This window comes from Ovis aries, chromosome 1 (genome assembly GCF_016772045.2).
Source record: "Ovis aries strain OAR_USU_Benz2616 breed Rambouillet chromosome 1, ARS-UI_Ramb_v3.0, whole genome shotgun sequence".
NCBI lineage: Eukaryota > Metazoa > Chordata > Mammalia > Artiodactyla > Bovidae > Ovis > Ovis aries.
This window is the reverse complement of record NC_056054.1, coordinates 67,328,745-67,355,212: the sequence shown is the minus strand read 5'-3', so window position 1 is coordinate 67,355,212 and position 26,468 is coordinate 67,328,745. Positions and strand designations below refer to the sequence as shown.

The following is a 26,468-nucleotide window of genomic DNA, read 5'->3' as shown; positions in this document are numbered from 1 at the left end:
AAACACATTGCAAGGATGTGGTTAGTAGCACAATAAAAAGGAGAAATACCCGAAACACCTTAGTCTGAGAGAATCCCTAGCTTCTCAGAACAGTTAAGTCAGGGCACCGGCAGGGCCAATATAACAGCCTGACTTGAGCCACGAGAGGAAACAGGCCCTTGCTTTACAATTCTGCATCCCTAGCAAGTGACTGGGATTTCCCAGGTGGCTCAGATGGTAAAGAATTTGCCTGCAATGCAGGAGACCTCTGTTCAATCCCTGGATTGGGAAGTTTCCTTTCAGAAAGGAATGGCAACTCACTCCAGTGTTCTTGCCTGTAGAATTCCAAGAACAGAGGAGCCTGGCAGGCTACAGTCCATGGAGTTGCAAAGAGCTGGACACAACTAAGTGACTAACACAAGTACAAGGAAGTGACTGGGGGTTTCCAGGTGGCACTAGTGGGAAAAAACCCACCTGCCAATGTAGGAGACACAGGAGAGGAAGGTTCAGTCCCTGGGTTGGGAAGATTCCCTGGAGAAGGGCATGGCAACTCACTCCAGTATTCCTGCCTGAAGAATCCCATGGACCAAAGAACCTGGCTGGCTATAGTCTGACAAAGAGTCAGACGCAATTGAAGTGACTTAGCAGGCACACATGAAACAGATGACTTTCCTCCCTATACTCACAAGATTGCTGCTGTGCTTCCAGTTCATTCATTTTGATTCAAGGCAAGAAAGAAGAGGACGTGGGGAAAGGGGGAGAAAAAAAAAACAATCTGTCCCTTTTAAAATGTTCTTCGGGAAAGCCCACCCAGTGATGTCTGCTTATTGGCCAGAACTGGACCATGTGACCAACCATTCCTGCAAAGGAGTCTGGGTGAAAACATATTGTGATTTTTATGGCGTTAGTAGTAGAAGGCAATAAGGAAAGAGGCTTTGAATAAGCCAACCTGCAGTGTCTGCCACAGAGTAGCAGGGAAGAGGAAGTGCCCTAAATCACCCACTGAGATAGGAAATTTTCAGGCTTATCCTCTCAAACATACAAGTCCCATTCTAGATGAGAAAGTGTCGAAATGACTCTCCAGTTAGTGCTCAGAGTTCTAGCAAACAATTTGTTTATGACCGGACAGAGAAAATATGCCTTCAGAGAAAGAATCTACAAGGAAGAAGGCATTATCTGAACTGGAGATGGCCTGACTGAAGAGAGCTTTGCATACCTCTGCTCAGATGACGGCTACCTGATTCTTCAAGTCTCAGTAAGTATAGCAATTTCTCCAGAGGCCTACCCTAATTTCTTATACTAAATCATATCATTTAGATTTTTCTAAACGCTCCCAGGTAACCTTGAAGTTATCTCTCATAGTATCTTTCTCTCTCATTTGCAAGGCTTGTTTGAGACCTTTTCCCACTAGACATGGAAGTTTTAAGAGGGTAAAGTCCATATCTCTCTTGTTTGCCAATATTTCCTAAGCACTGAGCACAATGTCTAGCATGCAACAAGTGCTCAATAAAATTGTATTAAATGAAATTAAACTGATTTGGCTCTCCTACAAATATTATGCTCCTTCATAAGTTATCACATTTATGAGTATATAGTTATTTGTGTGGTTATCTGTTTAAAATTTGTTTTCCTCACTAAACTATTAGCCCCACGGGAGTAGTGAATGAGTCAGTTTGGTTCACTGATTTGTTGCCAACATCTTTTATACTACCTGTTATATAGGTGTGGTTTTGGATGTTTAATAAATTGTTGAATGAACAATTAGTTTTGTTAAGAAAGGTAACCTCTCTGACCCTCAGTTTCTTAATCTGTAATGATAACCCCTGTAAATTACCATGATGATTAATGGTATCTACAGGTACCATGCCTGGTATTTGTAGAACTCAAAAGTAATCATTCCTTTCCTCCCCATTTTGAATCCATAGACTGAATCTCTGGGGTTTGCCAGAGGGATGAAAAAGTAGAACAGGGAATTCAAGGAACTTAACTGGGATTTGGGCCTAGTGACTTTAATCTGCAAAAGGTCAGTGAAAGAAATAAGGAGGTGTATTAGTTTGCTAGGACTGCCGACCATAGACTGGGTGACTTAAATGCAGGAATTTATTTTCTCACAGTTCGAGAGGTTAGAATTCCAAGATCAAGGTGTCAGCAGCATTTGTTTCTTCTGAAGCTTCTCTCCTCAGCTTCTTTCTCTGTCTTCACATAGTTTTCTCTGTGTGCGTGTCTCTGACCTAACCTCCTCTTCTCACATGACACCAATTATATTCAACTAGGGCTCCACTCCAGTACTTCTGCCTAGTAAATCCCGTGGAGAGAGGAGCCTGGTAGGCTGCGGTCCATGGGGTCGCTGAGTCAGAGACGACTGAGTGACTTCCCTTTCACTTTTCACTTTCATGCATTGGAGAAGGAAATGGCAACCCACTGCAGTGTTCTTGCCTGGAGAACCCCAGGGACGGGGGAGCCTGGTGGGCTGCAGTCTATGGGGTTGCACAGAGTCGGACACGACTGAAGCAATTTAGCAGCAGCAGCAGTAGCAGGGCTTACCTCAATGACCTCATTTAATTATCAGTTCTAAGACCCTATATGCAAGCACATTCACATTCTGAGGTACTAAGGCTTTGGGCTTTAACATATGTATTTTGGGAGGACACAATTGGTCCATAACAGGGGACACTGGAAAATCTGCTACCACTCTTCTCTCAGTTCATAAAATATCTTAGGCACAACCCTCTGGTGGAGGTTGGTGGTGGTGGTTTAGTCACTAAGTTGTACCCAACTCTTGCGACCCTATGGACTCTAGCCTGCCAGGCTCCTCTGTCCATGGGATTTTCTAGGTAAGAATATGTAATGGGTTGCCATTTCCTTCTCCGGAGGATCCTCCTGACCCAGGGATTGAATCCAGGTCTCCTGCATTAGCAGGCGGATTCTTTACCTCTGAGCCACCAGGGAAGCGCTCTGGTGAAGGATAATAAGCTTTAAAATGCAGGCAGCCTGCTAAAAGAGTGGTCTACTGATCATTCACACCTTAACATGAATTCCTTCATTAAGTAGAATGGTTCCCTACTAACAATAAGAAATCAGCAACACAGGTGAGAGAGGAGGTGCCAGTAATTTTGATTCATGCATCTCTACTAGGAAGGGCAGAACTGGGTGGGAAGCGCAGAGCTGGGGAGTCCTAGGAATAGTGATAAATAAAACTTATTAGACATACACCATGTGTCGTGCTAAGAATTAGTGATGTTAGCCCATTTCTTCTATTTCTTCCTGACGTTAACTCTGTGAAGCAGATGGATTATTATCATCATCTCTTTACAGTGAAGGAAGCTTAGACACAGAATGATGAGGTCAGAACAAGGATCTGAATCCAAGTCTGCTGAGGTCAAAACCTACACTTCTGTCCTTAGACTGGGGAAAATTTTCAGCAGAAGAATATAGGGAACAAGAGAATAGGAGTGCCAAGAAAAGGTAAGAGTAAGTACAGCAAAAACAGGGTTCTCCTGCCTTATGATTTTCCAAAAATAAAAATTATAATTGAATGCATCAATTAGGCCTTTGTACTAGAAGCTGCTTGGGCTGGGAATAGAGGTGTCAAATGCCCTGTGATTTACTGCCCTGCCCCAGGACACTAGCCCAGCTTCACAGGTGCAACTCTTATCTATGCAGGAAGGGCTGGACTCGCTGGGTGTTTCCCATTTTGGACAGCTTGTGGAACAAATCCTATACTTAAATTACTCTGTGAGTCAGGACTTTCTCTAGGGCAGTGTTTCTCCACCCAGTCAGACCCCACACTTCTTTCTTACAATAAATATTTTGTAACATGTCCTTTGTGAACATGGAATTAAATTCTTACCTGATAAAACCCACCTACACATAATTTCAGAAAAAAAATAAAATAACACTCCCTAGGGTGACCAGCAATCCTGATTGGGATTGGGGTTTTCTAGGACACTAGATTTTTAGCACTAAGCCTTGTTTATGATATATAAGAAAAATAAAAGGTGAGGAATTAAAAATAAATTAACGTGCATTAGAAACCTCTGCCTGGACCACGTTACATTAGAAGACATACTGAAGTTGTCATTTGCTTTCACTTACTTACAGTGAATGAATTGAGCAACAAGAGAATGCATTTCCTATGTCTCCGCTAGGTTAGAAATGCTGGATTTTAAGTCTGCTGATAGGAATATCCAATCTCTTACATGTATGCCCATGACAGTTACAAAGGCAGATTGATACAGCTGTGTCATTCCAGTGACTCAAATACCACGAGTAGCAAGCGTTACAGTAGCTATTATAATTTTTCTGAAATGGTGAACATCTCTTGATAAAGTTCCAAATAAAACAGAATATGATATTCCCTCCATTTAGTTGGTGATTGAATTTCTAGTTGCTTCCCCATATCAATAAATTCTCTGACACCACCTGAGTACCTTGCAATTCAGCTCAATTCTGGCACTAACTGAAGTTAGCACAGACCCCACAGGTAAACAGCTCAGTCTGACAACACTGTCCTGACCCCAACTTGAGATGCCAGTTGGAAGTATTGGGTCCCAAGGTTGCAATAGAAGGTCCCAAGTTTACCCATACTTCTGTGTGACTTGGTTGCAAATCAGAGGTTCTCAAGATCCTTTCCTTGGATTAGATCATCTGCTAGAACTGTTCACAGAATTTAGGAAAATACTTATGTTTACTGGTTTACTTTATAATAAAGGATATGATAAAGGATATTGTTGAACATCTAGATGAAGAGATACAGGGCAAGGTGTGTGAGAAGCGGTGTGGAGTATTCCATGCACTCTTGGGGTACATCACTCTACATGGCCCCTTCATGTGTTCACCAGCCTAGATGTTCTCCAAACCCTGTACACTGGGGATTTTTATGGAGGTTTAATCACATGTGTCTCATCACTCATTAATTCAATCTCCATTTTCTCTTCCCTTCTCGAAGGATGGGGGATGTGGTCAAAAGTTCTAAGTCTTTAAACATGGCTCAATCTTTCTAGTGACCAGTCACCATCCTGAAACTATCCAGAAGCCCACCAAGAGTCACCACATTAGAACAAAAGACACTCCTAGGACCTAGGAAATCCTAAAGGATTTGAGAGCTCTGTGTCAGGAATCATCAGGGTCAGTGACCAACTATTAGAACCAAGAATGCTCCTAGTGCTTTTATCATTTAGGAAATTACAAGGGTCTTAGTCCCTTGGACTGCAAGGAGATCCAACCAGTCCATTCTGAAGGAGATCAGCCCTGGGATTTCTTTGGAAGGAATGATGCTAAAGCTGAAACTCCAGTACTTTGGCCACCTCATGCGAAGAGTTGACTCATTGGAAAAGACTCTGATGCTGGGAGTGATTAGGGGCAGGAGGAGAAGGGGACGACAGAGGATGAGATGGCTGGATGGCATCACTGACTCGATGGACGTGGGCTTGAGTAAACTCTGGGAGCTGGTGATGGACAGGGAGCCCTGGTGTGCTGCAATTCATGGGGTCGCAAAGAGTCAGACACGACTGAGAGACTGAACCGAACTGAACTGAACTAGGAGCTCTGTGCCAGGAGCTAAAACCAATTATATATTTGCTATTATTTCATGGCTTCATATGCATTTGTAAATAGAATTAAGTATTAGGTTCAGAGGTTATAAACAGCTTTTCACCACATAAACCTTGATCTGGTAGGACATTTGAGAATTACCCATGATGAGGGATGGTTCTTTGTAGTGTGAGACATCTCACCTATTGAAGCTTGTCTCTCCTCCTTGGTCCCCACCCACTGAATACCAGTAGAGCCCAATCATAAATTTCCAAAAAGCCCTAGTTGAGACCACTTCCCCTAGGGCATCAACACAGAGATGAGGGATCCCCAAGTGCTAACAAAACTGATGACCTACATGTTGTTATTCAGTCGCTAAGTCATATCCAAGTCTTTGTGACCCCAGGAACTGCAGCGTGCCAGCCTTCTCTGTCCTTCACTATCTCCTGGAGTTTGTTCAAACCCATGTCCATTGAGTTGGTGATGCCATTCAACTGTCTCATCCTCTGTTGCCTCCTTCTCCCCCTGCCCTAAATCTTTCCCACCATCAGGGTCTTTTCCAAAGAGTTGCCTCTTCTCATCAGGTGGCCGAATAATTGAAGCTTCAGCATCAGTCCTTCCAATGAATATTCAGGGTTGATTTCCTTTAGTATTGACTGTTTGATCTCTTTGCTGTCCAAAGGACTCTCTAGAGTTTTCTCTAGCACCACAGTTCAAAAGCATCAATTCTTTGGTGCTCAGCCTTCTTTATGGTCCAACTCTCACATTCATACATGACTACCAGAAAAACCATAGCTTTGACTAGACAGATCTTTGTTGGAAAAGTGATGACTCTGCTTTTTAAGGTGCTGTCTAGGTTTGTCATAGCTTTTCTTCCAAGAAGTGGCGATAACAACTTCCTTGTAGGGTATTGTAATTAATTAATATGAAATAACATATGAAAATATCTAACAAGGCCCATAGTAATCAAATCAATGAATGGTAATATTGCAACTTTATTATGGTGCTTGTATATCCCCAAACCTACCCAATTCTGAGAACCAATGAGGCTTTCTATTCCCTCTGCCTGGAATGATCTTTCTCAGTCTGGTTCCTTATTATTGAAGTCTTACCTCAGAATGTCTCTTATTAGAGAAGACTTTCATCACCACCAATCTATAGTAACAGATCCCATCCCTTCTTGTACCCTGTCACATGACCTAGTTTATTTCATTCACAGTGATGATCACAGTGAAATTACCATGTTCACTTGTTTCTCATCTCTTTCTTCCCACTCCAGTATAGATTTGGTCAGACCAGGGACTTGTCTGTCTCACTCACCACTTTATCACCAACATCTAGAGGAGGGCAAGGCTCAAAGCAAAGCCTTCAGTAAATACTGACTGAATGAGTGACCAGTGTAATTGTTAAGCTAACACAGATATGGCTTCAGGTTGAAACTGATCTAGTTGAAAAGACCTTAGAAGTAAAAGGTGGCCCTCAAGATCTTTGGTTTAGTCTCTGGAATCTCCCCTTGATACAGAAGAGGCAAGAAAGGAGAGTCCTTCATAGCATGGACAACTTAAGACCTGATCACATCAAATCAACCTATGAGCAGCTGAGCATAAGGAGTATGGTAAACAACTCCTCACATATTTAGCGTTGGATACTGGATGAACTATGGACGGAGGTTCGTGACATTGTACAGGAGACAGGGATCAAGACCATTCCATTGGAAAAGAAATACAAAAATGCAAAATGGCTGTCTGGGGAGGCCTTACAAATAGCTGTGAAAAGAAGAGAAGCAAAAAGCAAAGGAGAAAAGGAAAGATATAAGCATCTGAATGTAGAGTTCCAAAGAATAGCAAGAAGAGATAAGAAAGCCTTCCTCAGCGATCAGTGCAAAGAAATAGAGGAAAAGAACAGAATGGGAAAGACTAGAGATCTCTTCAAGAAAATTAGAGATATCAAGGGAACATTTTATGCAAAGATGGGCTCGATAAAGGACAGAAATGGGATGGACCTAACAGAAGTAGAAGATATTAAGAAGAGGTGGCAAGAATACACAGAAGAACTGTACAAAAAAGATCTTCATGACCAAGATAATCATGATGGTGTGATCACTCACCTAGAGCCAGACATCCTGGAATGTGAAGTCAAGTGGGCCTTAGAAAGCATCACTACAAACAAAGCTAGGGGAGGTGATGGAATTCCAGTTGAGCTATTTCAAATCCTGAAGGAGGATGCTGTGAAAGTGCTGCACTCAATATGCCAGCAAATTTGGAAAACTCAGCAGTGGCCACAGGACTGGAAAAGGTCAGTTTTCATTCCAATCCCAAAGAAAGGCAATGCCAAAGAATGCTCAAACTACCGCACAATTGCACTCATCTCACACGCTAGTAAAGTAATGCTCAAAATTCTCCAAGCCAGGCTTCAGCAATACGTGAACCGTGAACTTCCAGATGTTCAAGCTGGATTTAGAAAAGGCAGAGGAACCAGAGATCAAATTGCCAACATCCCCTGGATCATCAAAAAAGGAAGAGAGTTCCAGAAAAACATCTATTTCTGCTTTCTTGACTATGCCAAAGCCTTTGACTGTGTGGATCACAACAAACTGGAAAATTCTGAAAGAGATGGGAATACAGACCACCTGACCTGCCTCTTGAAAAATCTATATGCAGGTCAGGAAGCAACAGTTAGAACTGGACATGGAACAGACTGGTTCCAAATAGGAAAAGGAGTACGTCAAGGCTGTATATTGTCACCCTGCTTATTTAACTTCTATGCAGAGTACATCATGAGAAACGCTGAACTGGAAGAAACACAAGCTGGAATCAAGATTGCCAGGAGAAATATCAATAACCTGGGATATGCAGATGATACCAACCTTATGGTAGAAAGTGAAGAGGAGCTAAAAAGCCTCTTGATGAAAGTGAAAGAGGAGAGTGAAAAAGTTGGCTTAAAGCTCAACATTCAGAAAACGAAGATCATGGCATCTGGTCTCATCACTTCATGGGAAATAGATGGGGAAACAGTGGAAACAGGGTCAGACTTTATTTTGAGGGGCTCCAAAATCACTGCAGATGGTGATTGCAGCCATGAAATTAAAAGACGCTTACTCCTTGGAAGGAAAATTATGACCAACCTAGATAGTATATTCAAAAGCAGAGACATTACTTTGCCAACAAAGGTCCATCTAGTCAAGGCTATGGTTTTTCCAGTGTTCATGTATGGATGTGAGAATTGGACTGTCAAGAAAGCTGACTGCTGAAGAACTGATGCTTTTGAACTTTGGTGTTGGAGAAGACTCTTGAGAGTCCCTTGGACTACAAGGAGATCCAACCAGTCCATTCTAAAGGAGATCAGTGCTGGGTGTTCTTTGGAAGGACTGATGCTAAAGCTGAAACTCCAATACTTTGGCCACCTCATGCAAAGAGTTGACTCATTGGAAAGACCCTGATGCTGGGAGGGATCGAGGGCAGGAAGAGGAGGGGGCGACAGAGGATGAGATGTTTGGACGGCATCACCGACTCAATGGACATGAGTTTGAGTGAACTCCGGGAGTTGGTGATGGACAGGGAGGCCTGGCGTGTTGCAGTTCATGGGGTCGCAAAGTGTTGGACACAACTGAGCAACTGAACTGAACTGAACTGAACCTAGGAACATAACATCTTTTCATTCCTTACAGGAATCTGAGTAATTAATGTACAGGGAAGTGAAACAGGAGCAGAACTGGACCAAGGGCTAAGAAGTTGGTACCTAGTTTATGGTAGTGCAATAAGTAAAAAAGTGTTAAAAAGCTGACGGGAAAAGGCATAGGCTGGAAATGCCCATTTAGAGGACCAATTAAAACCCTGAGGCTGCCAGAGGTAAAACAAGCCTGATTTGTCTACCATTAACTTTGACAAACCCCTGGAGAATTGAAATTTATGAACAAATACATAAAAGGGCAGTTTCTATATGCAAATCAAAGAATGGAAATTAACTGTTTCCAGCCGCTCTTATTCTTGGATTTACCCTGAGGTGCTTGGAGGGCCATGTTCTTTCATAATGGTAGGATCTCTGGATCTTTGCAGACTCTGGGCTACCAAAAAGCTACTTCTTCTAGAGAAAAGCCCAACCAAACAGGAAGCTGCTACTTCTGCTGCTAAGTCACTTCAGTCGTGTCCAACTCTGTGGGACCCCATAGACGGCAGCCCACCAGGCTCCCCCGTCCCTGGGGTTCTCCAGGCAAGAACACTGGAGTGGGTTGCCATTTCCTTCTCCAGTGCGTGAAAGTGAAAAGTGAAAGTGAAGTTGCTCAGTTGTGTCTGACTCCTCGCAACCCCATGGACTGCAGCCTACCAGGCTCCTCCGCCCATGGGATTTTCCAGGCAAGAGTATTGGAGTGGGGTGCCATTGCCTTCTCTGAAACAGTAAGCAGGAATTCTTAATCCTCTGCAATTCTGTTTTTATTTTTTTCCCTTAAAGATTTAGATACAGGGAATATTACTATGGGAAAAGACATGGGAATGAACAAGAAGTTTGGAGTCAGGGGGACAAAGATTTGAAATCTACCCACCAATGATTATTAACTAAAACCTTAGACCATTTCCATAACATGCCTGTACTCACTTGTCCATCAGACTCAATACTACTGAGAGAGAGTTCAGATAAGGACTAAAAAAAAAATTGCAAGGTATATAAAATGCTTAGCATACTTTTCAGGGGCTGCACACCAAGGATTTATTTCCTCACCATTTAGTGGGAGGGTGACAATTACCTCTAAGTGAGGGAACATGATGAAGGAAAGCTTCCCACAGCTCAGCTTCCAAAGGAAGATAGAAAAGCAAAGACAAGGGGGAGGATGCAAAAGTGACTAACACAGGAAGAGGTCACAGCTGAGCTATAAAGTAAGCGAAAATTACCTTGGTTCATAATCAGTAAGAGGAGGCCCCAGTAGAGCTTAGTGAGGCTGCTTGGGTTTTATATTCAGAAAACCAGACTTCCTCTCCCAGCTCTGCTGCTTGCTGGGGAGCTGGGGCAAGTCATTTCCCTTCTCACTTCTTATAGGGAAAATGTAGTTAATAATACCTGCCTTTTAGGTTTATTATGAGAATGTACTGAGATGCAAGAGTTCCAGTAAGACTCAAACATAGTAGCTCTTCTCAACCGGTTGAGAGCAGCTGAGTCAGCAACTGATGAGCAGGACTGATGAACAGGAACTTCAGTTACTTAGCATTTCAGTCAGCACAGGTTACATTAGGCTGTGTTACAAGAAGCTCTGTATTTTCAGTGACTTAAATTTTAAGATTTATTTCTTCATTCACCCTACTTTTTATCATAGCCAGAAGCTCTATCCCACACCACTGCATCTTCACTCCAGTTCCCAGGCTAACAGAGCAACCACCAGCAGGAATATGCTGGTGGTTGTGACAGGAAAAAAGATAAAATGGCAAAGCATCCTGACTTTCAAAGCTTCTGCTCAACGTCATCGGTCAAAGCAAGTCACATAGTGATACCTTCAAGTGGGTGGGAAAGTACAACCCATCATATGTCAGGAAGGAAAGAGAAGAGGAATATTTGTGAACAGCCCTAATGACTACCATAGTTAGAAAGCAAAAACTTCAGAAAGATTTAATTATCTCTTTTCCCAAAGAAAGACTTGCCACAAATTAGCTTGTTGAGAATTGGCACGTTTCCAAAGGTATGTTTCTCTTTTCTTGATGAAAATAAATTATCAGCAAATAGTCTTGCTGAGTTGTTGCACTTTTTACAAAATTTTCTGTTGCTATGCCTACCGCTGAATTTAACTGCCCTAAATTAATAGCTATAGTCTTTTTTACTGTAATGGAGAAGACTATCTTTTCTTCACCCATGCATCTCTCTTCTGTCCCATTAATAAAAGTATATCTATATTATACTCTTCCTAATCATGTTTTGAAACCCCAGATTTCTGGTGGCACCAAAAACATGGAACACTATCAGAAACCATGAGTTTGAAACAGTCAGTGTTTGTAGGTGCCTTTCCCACTATGAGTTTGTTCTGTTTTCTTGTGACTCAGAAGTGCAGGAAAATGTTGCTTCCTTTCCAATTTACAATATACAGGTATGTATAAGATCTTTTTTCTGTAGGGAGCCTTCCTAAAACTCGGGAAGTGTATTCGTTTCTTATTGCTGCATAATAAATTACCCCAATACATACTGTGGAAAATTCTGAGAGAGATGGGAATACAGACCACCTGACCTGCCTCTTGAAACATATATGCAGGTCAGGAAGCAACAATTAGAACTGGACATGAAACAAAAAACTGGTTCCAAATAGGAAAAGGAGTACGTCAAAGCTGTATATTGTCACCCTGCTTATTTAACTTCTATGCAGAGTACATCATGAGAAACACTGGACTGGAAGAAGCACAAGCTGGAATCAAGATTGCTGGGAGAAATATCAATAACCTCAGATATGCAGATGACACCACCCTTATGGCAGAAAATGAAGAGGAACTAAAAGCCTCTTGATGAAAGTGAAAGAGGAGAGTGAAAAAGTTGGCTTAAAGCTCAACATTCAGAAAACGAAGATCATGGCATCTGGTCCCATCACTTCATGGCAAATTGACGGGGAAACAGTGGAAACAGTGCCAGAGTTTATTTTTGGGGGCTCCAAAATCACTGCAGATGGTGATTGCAGCCATGAAATTAAAAGACGCTTACTCCTTGGAGGAAAAGTTGTGACCAACCTAGACAGCCTATTCAAAAGTAGAGACATTACTTTGCCGACTAAGGTCCATCTAGTCAAGGCTATGGTTTTTCCAGTGGTCATGTATGGATGTGAGAGTTGGACTGTGAAGAAGGCTGAGCACTGAAGAACTGATGCTTTTGAACTGTGGTGTTGGAGAAGACTCTTGAGAGTCCCTTGGGCTGCAAGGAGATCCAACCAGTCCATTCTAAAGGAGATCAGTGCTGGGTGTTCTTTGGAAGGACTGATGCTAAAGCTGAAACTTCAATATTTTGGCCACCTCATGCAAAGAGTTGACTCGTTGGAGAAGACTCTGATGCTGGGAAGGGATTGGGGGCAGGAGGAGAAGGGGACGACAGAGGATAAGATGGCTGAATGACATCACCAACTCGATGGACATGAGTCTGAGTGAACTCCAGGAGTTGGTGATGGACAGGGAGGCCTGGCATGCTGCAATTCATGAGGTCGCAAAGAGTCAGACACGACTGAGTAACTGACCTGAACTGAATACATAGTGATGTCAGAGAACAATGACATCTATATTTTCACAGTCTCTATGAGTCTGAAATTTTGGAGCAACTTAGTTGGCAGTTTGGGCTAAAAGTCTTTCATGAGGCTGCAATCATCTGAAGACTTGACAGAGGTTGGCTGGTCTGCTTCCAAGATAGCACCAATGACTCACTTCCAAGTTACTTCCAAGACTCACTTATATGGCTAAAAAGTTGGTGGTGGCTCTTAATAGGAGGCCTTAATTCCTTCCTACGTATGGCTTCTCCACATGACCCCCCTGAGCAAGTGATCCAAGGGAGATGAAGACAGAGGCTACCATGTTTTTTACGACTGAAAATCAAAGTCACTCACTGCCACTTCTGCAGTATTCTATTGTGCATACAGGACAGCAGAGAGGGCATTATACACAGGAGCAAATACTGGTAGACAGGAGTCACTGGAGGCTGGCTTGGAGGCTGGCTGCCACAGGAAGCAAGGCAAGCACTCTCTCAATTTACTTGAAGTCCACCACAAATATAAAAATAAAATTACAGGGTAAATGCTATGAAGATAAAGATTTTTTTTTCTACTTGTTTTGTTTATACCTTTAGATATTATCTAACACAATATACTCTCAATAAAGATTTGTATAATGAATGCTTGTGTAAGACAAAAAATTAGGGAAACTTTTTTTTTAAGTGTCTTGGTAAACATTACAAACACTCTATTTTCCTAGTTTCAATTAAGGTAGACAAATGCCTTGCATATGTGATCTGTGGTGCTTATCACAGTATCAATATGAAACATTGAAAGAAGAAAAAATCTCATCAAATCCACTACAAGATGGCTCAAACGCATCAGCTTTTAGAAGCATGATTTCATCAGAGAAACCATGTAGCCCAGTGAATAGATTCTGGGTTAAAATCAGGAAAGCTCAGATGTTGTCTAGGTCCTGCCACTGTCTAGGTCCTGGTACTCTGGGCAAATCACTTCATGTCTCTGGGTCACTGTCTCCTTACTTAATAAGAGCAAAGGTTTGGACTAAATGATATAAAAGATACTTCTAGGATCAACATTCTGACTCTCAGTTCAGTTCAGTTCAGTTCAGTCACTCAGTCATGTCCGATTCTTTGCGACCCCATGAATTGCAGCACGCCAGGCCTCCCTGTCCATCACCAACTCCCGGAGTTCACTCAAACTCATGTCCATCAAGTCGGTGATGCCGTCCAAACATCTCATCCTCTGTCGCCCCCTTCTCCTCCTGCCCTCAATCCCTCCCAGCATCAGAGTCTTCTCCAATGAGTCAACTCTTCCCATGAGGTGGCCAAAGTACTGGAGTTTCAGCTTTAGCATCAGTTCTTCCAAAGAACACCCAGCACTGATCTCCTTTAGAATGGACTGGTTGGATCTCCTTGCAGTCCAAGGGACTCTCAAGAGTCTTCTCCAGCACCACAGTTCAAAAGCATCAATTCTTCAGCACTCAGCTTTCCAAGGAAGGAAACTAAAATCTTTTAATTTCATGGCTGCAGTCACCATCTGTAGTGATTTTGGAGCCCCCAAAAATAAAGTCTGACACTGTTTCCCCATCTATTTCCCATGAAGTGATGGGACCAGATGCCATGATCTTCGTTTTCTGAATGTTGAACTTTGAGCCAACTTTTTCACTCTCCTCTTTCACTTTCATCAATAGGTTTTTTAGTTCCTCTTCACTTTCTGCCATAAGGGTGGTGTCATCTGCATATCTGAGGTTATTGATATTTCTCCCAGCAATCTTGATTCCAGCTTGTGTTTCTTCCAGTCCAGCGTTTCTCATGATGTACTCTGCATAGAAGTTAAATAAGCAGGGTGACAATATACAGCCTTGACGTACTCCTCTTCCTATTTGGAACCAGTCTGTTGTTCCATGTCCAGTTCTAACTGTTGCTTCCTGACCTGCATATAGGTTTCTCAAGAGGCAGGTCTTGCCATCTGGTATTCCCATCTCTTTCAGAATTTTCCAGTTTGTTGTGATCCACACAGTCAAAGGCTTTGGCATAGTCAAGAAAGCAGAAATAGATGTTTTTCTGAAACTCTCTTGCTTTTTCCATGATCCAGCAGATGTTGGCAATTTGACCTCAACTTGAATTTCATCTTACATTTAAAACCAGGCCTTTAAGAAATTATTTCTGGTCAAATGTATTGATTAGATTGTTCTTCCATATGCACCAGGTTTGTCTCCTGGAGGAGGGCATGGCAACCTACTCCAGTATTCTTGCCTGGAAAATGCCATGGACAGAGGAGCCTGGAAGGTTACAGTTCATAGCGTCGCACAGAGTCAAACACTACTGATATGACTTAGCATGCATACATACATGAGGCCAAAATGTATACACAGGTCTGGGTTGGCTTAACGTCTGTAGGATGAGTTAAGTTTATTTGTGTAAAGATTCCAGAAGCCTCCTGGGAAAGAGTTTACTCTAGTGGAAGTGAGAGTTTGGTTTAAAAACAATGTCTTAAGAATTGGAAAGGGAAGGCAATTTTAAAGCAGCCCCATGTTTACCCATCAAATTATTTCCCAGTTCCTGTTTCCTCATGTCTGAGTACCCAAAAGATGGAGCTGGAAATAAAATGGATGCGTTAAAGCCTGCAGTAGTTTGACACAGAGAGTTTTTTCATGTGTCACCTGGAACTGAACACAGGACTCCAAAAGTGGTCTGACCACAAAGGAAGTGAATGTAAACATCCCTTTATCTGGAGCACTCCGAAGTGAGAATTTCATCATGGAAGAGTACATCAGGTCAACCCCTGATTCACAGTGAGTTGACAGTAATCACAACTTCACATTGTGTTGTAGTAACCACATCCTCACTTGAACTTCATATTAAACATGATCTTGCTAGAATCACTCCATTGTTCTTCCGGCCCAGGTCCTGTTGGATCCTGCTTTATGTTGCTTATTCACTGGTGGTATTTCAGTTAGCATCCAAAAACTCCTCACTCTTCCTTCTCCTTGGTCTCCTGCTAGAGCTCCCCATGGCCAGACTCAAACATAAGTCATAGGAGTCTATTGGAAAGTCCACACAAATCAGCCTCTACTGAGAGTAGAATGGAGGGTGGAGAGTGGATCTAGAGAAGCAAGGGCAAGATATCTAGCACAAGTGGTCTTCTACTGGGTCACCCACGAAATGTAGACCATCCGAGGAGCACGAATTTCCATTTTGTACAGCCACTGGAAATTTCCCACTGCATGTGAATCTATTAGTCTGGTAGCTCACACAGTAAAGAGTCTGCCTGCAATGCAGGAGACCCAAGTTTGGTCCCGGGTTGGGAAGATCCCCTGGAGAAGGGAATGGCTATCCACTACAGTGTTCTTGCCTGGAGATATATTCTTACCGTGGACAGAGGAATCTGGCGGGCTATAGTCCATGGGGCCACAAAGAGTCAGACACAACTGACTGACTAACACATTAGTCTGAAACATGCCATCCAAGTGATATATCTTAACCAGGAAAATGCCTGGTGGTGGTGATTTAGTTGCTAAGTCATGTCCAACTCTTGCGACCCCATGGACTGTAGCCTGCCAGGCTCCTCTGTCCATGGGATTCTCCAGGCAAGAATGGTGGAACAGATTGCCATTTCCTTCTCCAGGGGCTCTCCCTGACCCAGGGATCGAACCCAGGTCTCCTGCACGGCAGGCAGATTCTTTACTGACTAAGCTACCAGGGAAGCCCAGGAAAATGCTTAATATACTGGTTTTTTTGCATGTGTTTTATTGAGATACAATTCATACATCACACAATTCTCCCATTTACAGTGTATAAAATAAATAGATTTTGGTATATTCACAGAATTATACAACCATCACAATAATTGATTTTAGAACATTTCTACCACCCCAGAGGAACTCCATATTCAGTATCCTTCACACTTCATACCTCCTCAAACATCTCTGGAGCCTGGAAATCACTAATCTACCTTCTGTCACTATGGATTTGCCTATTCTGGATATTTCATATAAGTGGAATTATACACAATTTTTTAAATGTTTCGCTTCTTTCACCAAGTAGAATATTTTCAAGGCTCATCCATGTTGAGCATGTATCAGTGCTTCATCTCTTTTTTATTGCCAAATGATATTTCACTGTAGAGACAGATCGTGTTCTCTTTACCCATTAATCACTGGATGGATATTTGGGATGTTTGGGACTTTTTGACTGTGTTATATAATGTGGCTATGAATATTCATGTATGAGTTTTTGTGTGGACATAAATTTTCATTTCTCTTGCATATATAACAGAAATATATTTGCTGGGTCATATGGTAACTCTATGTTTGAGCTTCTCAGGAACTTCTAGACCATTTTCCAAAGTGGCTGCACCATTTTATATTCCCATAGGCAGTGTTTGTTTCAATTTCTCCATGTCCTCACCAGCACTCGCTGTTTATCATTTTCACTATAGTTTTCCTAGTGTGTGTGTGAAGTAGTATCTCATTGTAGTTTTGATTTGCAAGTTTGCATAAGATGTTGAATATCTTTTCATGTGTTTGTTAGTCATTGGTGTATCCTTTGCCCATTAAAAGAATTAGATTATATGTCATTTTATTATTGAATTATAAATATTCTTTATAATTTTTTAGATGTATGCCTCTTACTGGATATACATGGTTTGCCAAGTTTTTCTCCCATTCTGTGTGATGTCTTTTCACTTTCTGGATGCTATCCTTTGAAGCACAAGTTTTAAATTTTGATGCTTTCCAATTTATCTATTTTCTTCCTCTGTTGCTTGTGCTCTGGAGTTATATTCTAGTGCCATTTTTGAAAGCTATTTTTTCCTAGCTTCCTGGTCATGTTTCCTTTCCTGCCCTGAATTACTTAGAAGAGTAGAAGCTAATATTTGCTAAGCACTTGCTATGTGCCAGACTTTTGCTAAGAGTTCAGACACCTTGGGTAATGAGCCCAGAGCCTCCTCAACCCAGCCTGTCTGACTGAGGAGCCCATACTCTCAACCACTTCGCTGTCCTCCTGAATGTGTCTTCCTCGTTTCGATGGTGTTTCATTTTTCCAAGGGGAAAGTGGTGTGTCTGCTGTTGGTGTTGGACAAGTTTACTCTGCCCGTGTTCTTTGTTCTCTTCCCTTCTCAGAGGTTAGTCCCCTGCCCTACCCCTTCCAGCACTGCCAGGATCTGAAAACTCTCCAACACACACACACACACACACACACACACACACACACACACACACACACACACACACTTATCCAAAAAGGCAAAACAACCTTTCATGACACAGCATACTTAATGTCTTGATGCCATAACTGCAGTGACTCCCTGACCCCAACTATGCAGAGTCTTCTCTTTGGTTGTGATACTCTAAGGTTTGACATCCCCCCCCTTTCCTACTGTCTCCAATTTGTCTATCAAATCTACTTGCAACAACTTCAGAAACATCTCTCACACTCAGCCTCCCTCTCCTGTTTCATCCTTCTTGCCACTGCATCTGTTCAGATCCTTGTCATCTCTTAGGTGAATGAACTGGACTCTCTTTGCAGTGTTTTCTTCAACCTAATTGAATTGAAATGAATCATCTCTTCATGGTTGTCTTCCCCAGTAGATTATGAGATCACTAAGGTCAGAGACCAAAGAGAATTGATTAGCCTGGAACATAGATTAGAGTCTGCCATCTAAAGGGATTAAATTAGCATTTGTGAAGCAATATTCAGTGTCATACTATGCCTAGTATCTACAAATCCTTTAGGAGGGGGGAAAAAAACCCTTTGTAATAATAACAATTAAATGTTATGTGACCCAGATATCCCATGAACCCTTTCTGTCCAGCTATGTACCTGAACTGCTAGCACTTGTAGGGGGATCAAGACAAAGTAGGCATGTTGTCTTCCATTTTAGGGAGTCACCTGCTGGTCTATAAATTTCTCTTTATTTTAATCATGAAAGAGAGTCTGACCCATGTGTCTCTTAGACCTTATCTCCATCAGGACACACCAAGTGATCAGGGAGTTTGCTGTCTTTCTCAAACCCACCCACACCTGTTTCCCTGAGTCCCCTGAACACTGATGGATTAACCGAGACAGGGTGGAACCTGAGACCCTTTATTGCCAAATACAAAGGAACTATCGTTGTCGTTTCTGTCGTTCAGTCGTTTCTGATTCTGTGACCCCATGGATTGCAGCATTCCAGGCTTCCCTGTCCTCCACTATCTCCTGGAGTTTGCTCAGACTCATATCCATTGAGTCAGTGATGCCATCCAACCATCTCATCCCCTGTTGTCCCCTTCTCCTCTTGCCCTCAATCTTTCCCCACATTAGGGTCATTTGCAGTGAGTCAGCTCTTCGCATCAGGTGGTCAAATTGTTGGAGCTTCAGCTTTAGCATCAGTCCTTCCAATGAATATTCAGGATTGATATCCTTTAGGATTTACTGGTTTGATCTCCTTGCTGTCCAAGGGACTCTCAAGAGTCTTCTCCAGCACCACAATTTGAAAGCAACAATTCTTCAGCTCTCAGCCTTCTTTATGATTCAACTCTCACATCCACACATGATGATTGGAAAAACCACAGCTTTGACTATATGGACCTTTGTTGGCAAAGTGATATCTTTGCTTTTTAATATGCTGACTAGGTATACGGCACCAAAAATACCACAAGCATGGGCAGTTGGGACAAATTATGAAAAATAAGATACAAAAAGACCCAAAACTACCACTTCTGAGGAGCTGGGAGCAAAAACAGGGGACTACACATAAACACAACACCACCAAAGGGGTGGGCAAACCACCTCAGCCACCACTCCTTCCTGAGCCTTGGACTTTCCCCTACCCTCACCCCATAGGATCCAGCTCACCCTACCTGGGGAGTGAGTAAGGCAAGCTGACTTGTTTTCACTCCCCCCTGCTGCAGCAAGAGCTCTAATAAATACTTGCCTGAATTTCTTGTCTGGCTTCTTGTCAATTTCTATTGATTAAGGAGGCCAAGAACCCAGGCCCATAACATAACCAAAAAATGATAAGTTAGGTAAGTACTGTGGGCTTCCCTGGTAGCTCCGTTGGTGAAGAATCCACCTGCAATGCAGGAGACCTCGGTCCAATTGCTGGGTTGGGAAGATTCCCCTAGAGAGGGGATAGGTTACCCACTCCAGTATTCTTGGGCTTCCCTGGTGGCTCAGAGAGTAAAGAATCCACCTGTAATGTGGGAGACCGTGTTCAACCCCTGGGTTGGGAAGATCCCCTGAAGGAGGGCATGGTAACCCACTCCAGTATTCTTGCCTGGAGAACCCCCATGGACAAAGGTGCCTGGTGGGTCCATTGGGTCACAAAGAGTTGGACATGACTGAGCGACTAAGCACAGGTATTACAAAATCATTCCTATTAGGAGAACTAGTAGTTACAATCCTACCTTCATAACCTGCTCCCTACTAGCATCTGGGAATAGGTAGAGATGAGCAGTCGGGACAAGGATTCACAACTGAGGTCTTGGGCAGCTATCCCAAATGGATGCTACGTCACTCTCTAGTTCTCTCTCCTCAGACCCCTTCTATCCTCCTTGTTATGTGCTCCCCTCAAGTTTCCCAGATAACATGTCCATCCTTCTGCCACAGAAAATGGCCCCATTCTGCCCTATTCTCCACTAGAGGAAGTGGCTGCATGTCGCTGCTGTCCCTTCTTTCTAAAGGCAAAAATTAATGCCGTGGGCTTCAGCTGGATGTTGATGGAAGTTTGCTCTGCCTGCAGCTCTCTCTGAAGCGGGAGGAACCTGGGCTGGTTTTGTAGCAGAACACAGACGTACCTTCCCTCTCAGGCAGTGGAGGCCGCTGGTGGGGGGCAAGTTTATTCATGAATTACCTAAGGACAAATATCTCCCCATGGTCAGAATTACTTTTCTTCCAAAGACAATGCCAGTCAGGAACAGAGGAGCAAAGTATTTTTCAGTGTATTAACGTGTTTTGGGCCTGACCCTTTTATTAAAATTTTGGCATTGTTGTGATAAACTAGTTTTTGTTTCCTTCCTGAATCTATTTCATTAGAAAGGTCCTTCATTAGTCGAGTATGTTTACTTCCTAGGATAGAATTTTTTGATCCCTAAGCTCTCCCCAGATGGAGTGGGAGGTGGGAAGGATCTCTGCTTACCCTGCCACAGCAGTAAATAGAAACTTTAAAGTTCATGTGTACAATTGGCAAGATCATTGTAAATGGAATGTTTACGGATTCAGGGCCTTGATCTATAAAGTGTCCTTAAGAAACTGAAGGTTTCGATTTCAAAGGAAACAGTGACGTTCCTAACCAACATGTGTCTTTTTGCCTAGAAGCTAGACTCTCCACTCCTCCCCCTCTACTTCCAGCTCCCTATCTGCAAGATGAAAGGGACCAATCTAAGATTTCTAGAAGATTCTTGGAACCCAGATGTAATTCAATTAACATCTTCTGAATGTCTGCATCTGCTATGTGCAGTACGGTGTGATAAAAATGCAATTTCGTATTATCCAGGGAGGTGTTCCCATGGTTTCTACAATCTCGCTTTGAGAAATCAAGCTAAAACAAAGGCTGACACAAAGAGTATTATTTCTTTTGCTGTGTCTACCTAATGGCAAAGGAAGAAAACATTTGTCCAAAATGATTTAGCCTAAAAACCCTGAGCCCTACCGGGAATTCTTGAGGACTAGGTCACTGAGGTTCAGAGTTTATGGAAAGGCATTCCTTCTTCAGTGCTTTTCTTCAGTACTGACTTCACTTAAACTTTCCAGTGACAAAGAAACCAATTAAAGGAAAAACAACTTTAAAATAAAAAAGGACTTGAACAATAATACTGAATTATTACTGAACCATCCCTCCTATTGGAAATATAATCATATTAGTGGTACTAGAAAAATGTGTTAGAGGCTCAACTGGAGAAAAAAATGTAACTTTTTCTTAAACTCTTTCAAATGACAGAAATCATTTGTAGAAATCCAAAAGGAAGCAATCTTGAAACACTACGGTTTTTACTAGTGGGTCTTCAGAAATACCCTAACTTTCCATCCATCCCTGTTCTAAGAAATCATCTCCTTTCACTGGAAATTCCAGGCTTAGGCAAAAGAGTCCATTAAACTTGCATCATAATTAAAAATATTGTTTGCCAGAGAACTTCCATCATTTATAACACTTATCAGGATAGCTTCTTTTTTAATGATAATTACCAAATTATTCTAAATTCTCAGATACATTTTCCCTTCTACCTCTATTCTAATGTCAGCTTCTAAATGAAATTGCCTCAGCACACTTACAAACAGACACTTTAGAAGGAAGAGTCATTCTTGATAATTTTCTTTTTCTCATTTATCAAAAATACAAGTTTGGGTTTTTCTTGTTGTTTTTAGTTTCGTATCTTAGGAAATGGTGTTACCTGCTACTTATTGATCAAAACATAAGTCTAGTTGACATCCTTGAGATCTCTTTCCGCTATAGCCAATCCATCCATTTGTTCTGCTGGCTCTGCTGTTAAATCATAACCAAAGTCTTCTTCTCTTATCTCTATTGGTCCAAGCCACTGACATCTTGCACAAGGAGTACTACTGTGGTCTCCTAAAACTTCTTCTCCTTCCACTCTTGTTCCTCGAACATTCATTCTTCTCAGTTGGCAGTTTGGTCTTCAAGATCTTAAATTTGATCATGTTACTCCTTGTCCCAGGAAGCCGCATAGGTATTTGATAGATGAATGAATGTTAAAACACATACTACATCTTAGTGATCAGTGAGATGGTGGAATAGAACAAGGTTTTGATTTCTGATTATCTGGATTTGCTGACCTAACTACCAGCCCGAAAAACTATGAGTCAAATCAGTTATTTCAGCATAAATCACTTGCCATGCCCTAAATGAAGGAAGGCAGGAAAGAAAGAGAGAAGGCTGGCCTTGAAAGATGACATGGTAATGAATGAAATGGCACTGCACAGGAATGCCCAGGACAGGCTTGCACAGACAAGGGAAAGAAGATCACATTTGGCTCCTTACATGGTATAGCTCAGTTGGTAAAGAAACTGCCTGTTGATAGTTGATTCACAATGTTGTATTAGTCTGTGTACAGCAAAGTAATTCAGTTACACATACACAAGTGTCTATTCTTTTCCCATTTAGGCTATTACAGAACATTATGGAGCTCAGTATTTCTTATCATTCTGTCTAGAATACATTACCAATTAGTTGGCCATTCAGAAGGAAAAGGTATTTTAACAATATCTGTGTAGTGACAAACCGCAATTCTGGTTTCTTCTTTACTCCAAACTACTGCTGTGCTCACAACAATTCTGATACAAGATGTGTGAGATTTGTGTGCTGGCTTTTCTCATCCCATGAATTCTGTGACATCAGCTGGGTATCCTACAGTTTTATCCAATTTTGACAGTATCACCTGGAGATAGTATCAGAGTCCACAGGTTAAGGCCTCAGTCCCATGAGACCCTACTTCAAATACCAATTGCAAGTTCTAGGTCACCAGGTAACTCACAACTTCTGTTCGACTTGGCTACAAATTGGAGGTTCTCATGATCTCTGGGAGAAGGCAATGGCATCCCACTCCAGTACTCTTCCTGGAAAATCCTGTGGATGGAGGGGCCTGGTAGGCTGCAGTCCCTGGGGTCCCTGCAAGTTGGACACAACTGAGCGGCTTCGCTTTCACTTTTCACTTTCATGCATTGGAGAGGGAAATGGCAACCCACTCCAGTGTTCTTGCCTGGAGAATCCCAGAGACGGGGGAGCCTGGTGGGCTGCCGTCTATGGGGTTGCACAGAGTTGGACACGACTGAAGCGACTTAGCAGCAGCAGCATGATCTCTGCCCTCTTGGATTCAATTATTTGCTGGAATAGCTCGTAGACTTCAGGGGAATACTTAATACATTTACCAGTTTATGAAAAGATATGATAAAGAATACTGATCAACAGCCAGATGAAGAGGTACATAGGGCAAGTTCTGGGAGGATCCTGAGCATAGGGAGCTTCTGTCCCAATGGATTTGGGGTGCATTATCTTCCCTGTAGCTTCCCTTGTAGCTCGGGTGGTAAAGAATCTGCCTGCAGTGCAGGAGACCCGGGTTTGATCCCTGGGTTGGTAAGATCCCCTGAGAAGGAAATGGCAACCCACTCTAGTATCCTTGCCTGGAAAATCTCATGGACAGAGGAACCTGGAGGGCTGCAGTCCAAGGGGTCACAAAGAGTCAGGCACGACTGAGCGACTAACTCTTACTATCTTCCCTGTAGGTGGATGTGTTGATCAACTGGAAGCTCCCCAAACCTGATGCTACTGGGATTTTATGGAGACTTTCTCAAGTACATGTGCATGCTCAGTAGCTCAGCTCTTTGCGGCCCCATGGACTGTAGCCTGCCAGACTTCTCTGCCCATGGAATTTTCCAGGCAAGAATACTGGAGTGGGTTGCCATTCCCTTCTCCAGGGGATCTTCCGGAACCAGGGGTTGAGCCTAGGTCTCCAGCATCACAGGCAGATTCTATACTGTCTGAGCTACCATGGATTAACTCCATTTCCAGCCCTTCTCTCTTCTCTGGAGAATGGAAGGTTGAGCTGAAAATTCCAAACTTCTTACCATGGCTTGGTCTTTCTGGTGATTGGCCCCCATCCAGGAGCCTACCCAGAGCCCACCCAGAGTCATTAGATTAAAAGATGCTCCTATTGGTCTTATCACTTAAGAGTTGATAAGGGATTTAGGAGACCTGTGTCAGGGACCAGAGGCAGAGACCAATATCTTTTCTATTATCATACAATACCCCATGAAGAAAGACAACTTAATGTAATACATGACACTTGATTAGATCCTGGGTCAAAATAAAGCACATTTTAGGGACATTTGGGGAAAGTTTGAGTACAAATTGTCTATTAATTATTGCTGTGTAACCAGTCATTTCAAAACGTGGTGGCTTAACAGACCAATAATCATTTAATTTCTCACACTTTCTTTGCTTAGGCATTTGGGAGTGGGTTGGTTGGACAGATCGGGCTCAGGCTCTATTTTGAGGTTGTATTAAGAGGTTTAACTTGGGTTGCAGGATCCACTTACAAGGTGATTCACTCAAACGGTGTAAGTTAGTGCTGGCAAATTGGCTCCTCTTCATGTGGCTGCTTGGGCATCCTCATTATATGGTAAGTAGCTTCCCCCAGAATGAGCAAGCCAAGAGACCAAGGTGGAAATTGTAATATCCCTAGATTTAGAAATCACAAACCATCACCTCCATCATGTTGTATTCTATCTGTTACAAGAACCAGCCCTGATTCAAAGTATGAGAGAACTGCTACTGCTGCTACTGCTGCTAAGTTGCTTTAGTCGTGTCCGACTCTGTGCGACTCCATAGACGGCAGCCCACCAGGCTCCCCTGTCCCTGGGATTCTCCAGGCAAGAACGCTGGAGTGGGTTGCCATCTCCTTCTCCAATGCATGAAAGTGAAAAGTGAAAGTGAAGTCGCTCAGAATACCGAGAGATGAAGATTGGGTGCCATCTTGGAGGCTGGCTGGTACAGATTTTATATTAGATGAAGCATTATATTAATTTAAATTTCCTGCATATTATCACTGTAATGTCCTTGTTCTTAAGAGAAATGTGCTAAGGTATTTAAGCTGAAATATCAAAATGTGAGCAATTCTCTCTCAAATGGTTGAGCAAAAGTAATCATAAATAAAAACAACTGAAAACACCCTATTTGGGCTTCCCTGGTGGCTCAGTGGTAAAGAATTTGCAGGAAGATGCAGGAGGCACAGGATTGATCCCTGACCTGGGAAGATCCCACGTTCATTTACGAACCACAGAAGACCAACAAACTCTACAACTAGGACTCCTCCTCCCGACCTTGCCCGAGAGCCAGTTGTCAAACTTTTATCAGCACACACACACATTTACACACACACACATACATATGTTTGCACACATACAGATAGAAAGACAGAGACAAAGAGAGAAAAAGAGGGAAGAAACAAACGAGGCAAACAACAAAAACTGGGCAACCTAGGGGAAGAATACATGGGTGGATTCTTACACTATTACACTATTCTTGCAACTTTTCTATAGATTTAAATTTTTTTCAGATAAAAAGCTGGGGAAAAATTAAAAATATAATCAGGGAAGATACATAGAAATATATCATAGATGAAAAAATATTGGTCATTAGTTGATTTAGTTAAGTTGGATGAAGTGCTTTTATGATTTATTATAATATTCTTCCTGCTTTGGTATATTCTTAAAATTTTTCATGATAAAATATTACCAAAGTGTATACAAAACAAATTAATATACAAAGGCAGTTAACCAGCAAGAAACACTGCCAATACATGACAAATGTTGAGGGCAAAAATGTTCATTGAAATCTGCTAATTATGCTTAGGTGAAGCACTAACAAGAGAAAGTACATATTCAAAGGACAAATGTTTGCAAGAAAATCTGAATGTTCAATAATCATAGTAGGGATAGGTTGCCTCTACTTTTATAAGGCCTGAACCTTAATCCTTCATTCTACTTGACTTCTTTTGAGAGTCAAATTGAACAACTGAACATCAGGAATTTTTGTTTTGTACACAGTAAGCAATCAACATCTATGCATTGCATGAATTAAGAGAAGAATGGGTCCCTGTCCTGCTCTCTTTCTAGATAGGTAACTCCATAAACAAGCACGAACACTCTCCCGGCCTAAGACAGAGAGAGACCAGGTAAAGAGAACTGTTGCTCAGTAGCTCAATCATGTCCGACTCTTTGCGACCCAAGGGACTGCAGCACACCAGGCTTCCCTGTCCTTCACATTCTCTTAGAGCTTG

General features: G+C 42.3%; 1 long non-coding RNA gene across 1 annotated transcript; it reads left to right on the top strand.

The window, feature by feature from the left end:
- The first annotated feature begins 930 nt into the window (after positions 1 to 930).
- On the top strand, positions 931 to 25,362 carry LOC121819678 (uncharacterized). The gene is made up of 2 exons (XR_009596914.1): positions 931 to 1,234; positions 24,716 to 25,362. It is a non-coding gene; the product is annotated as an uncharacterized LOC121819678 (long non-coding RNA).
- Positions 25,363 to 26,468: the final 1,106 nt, after the last annotated feature.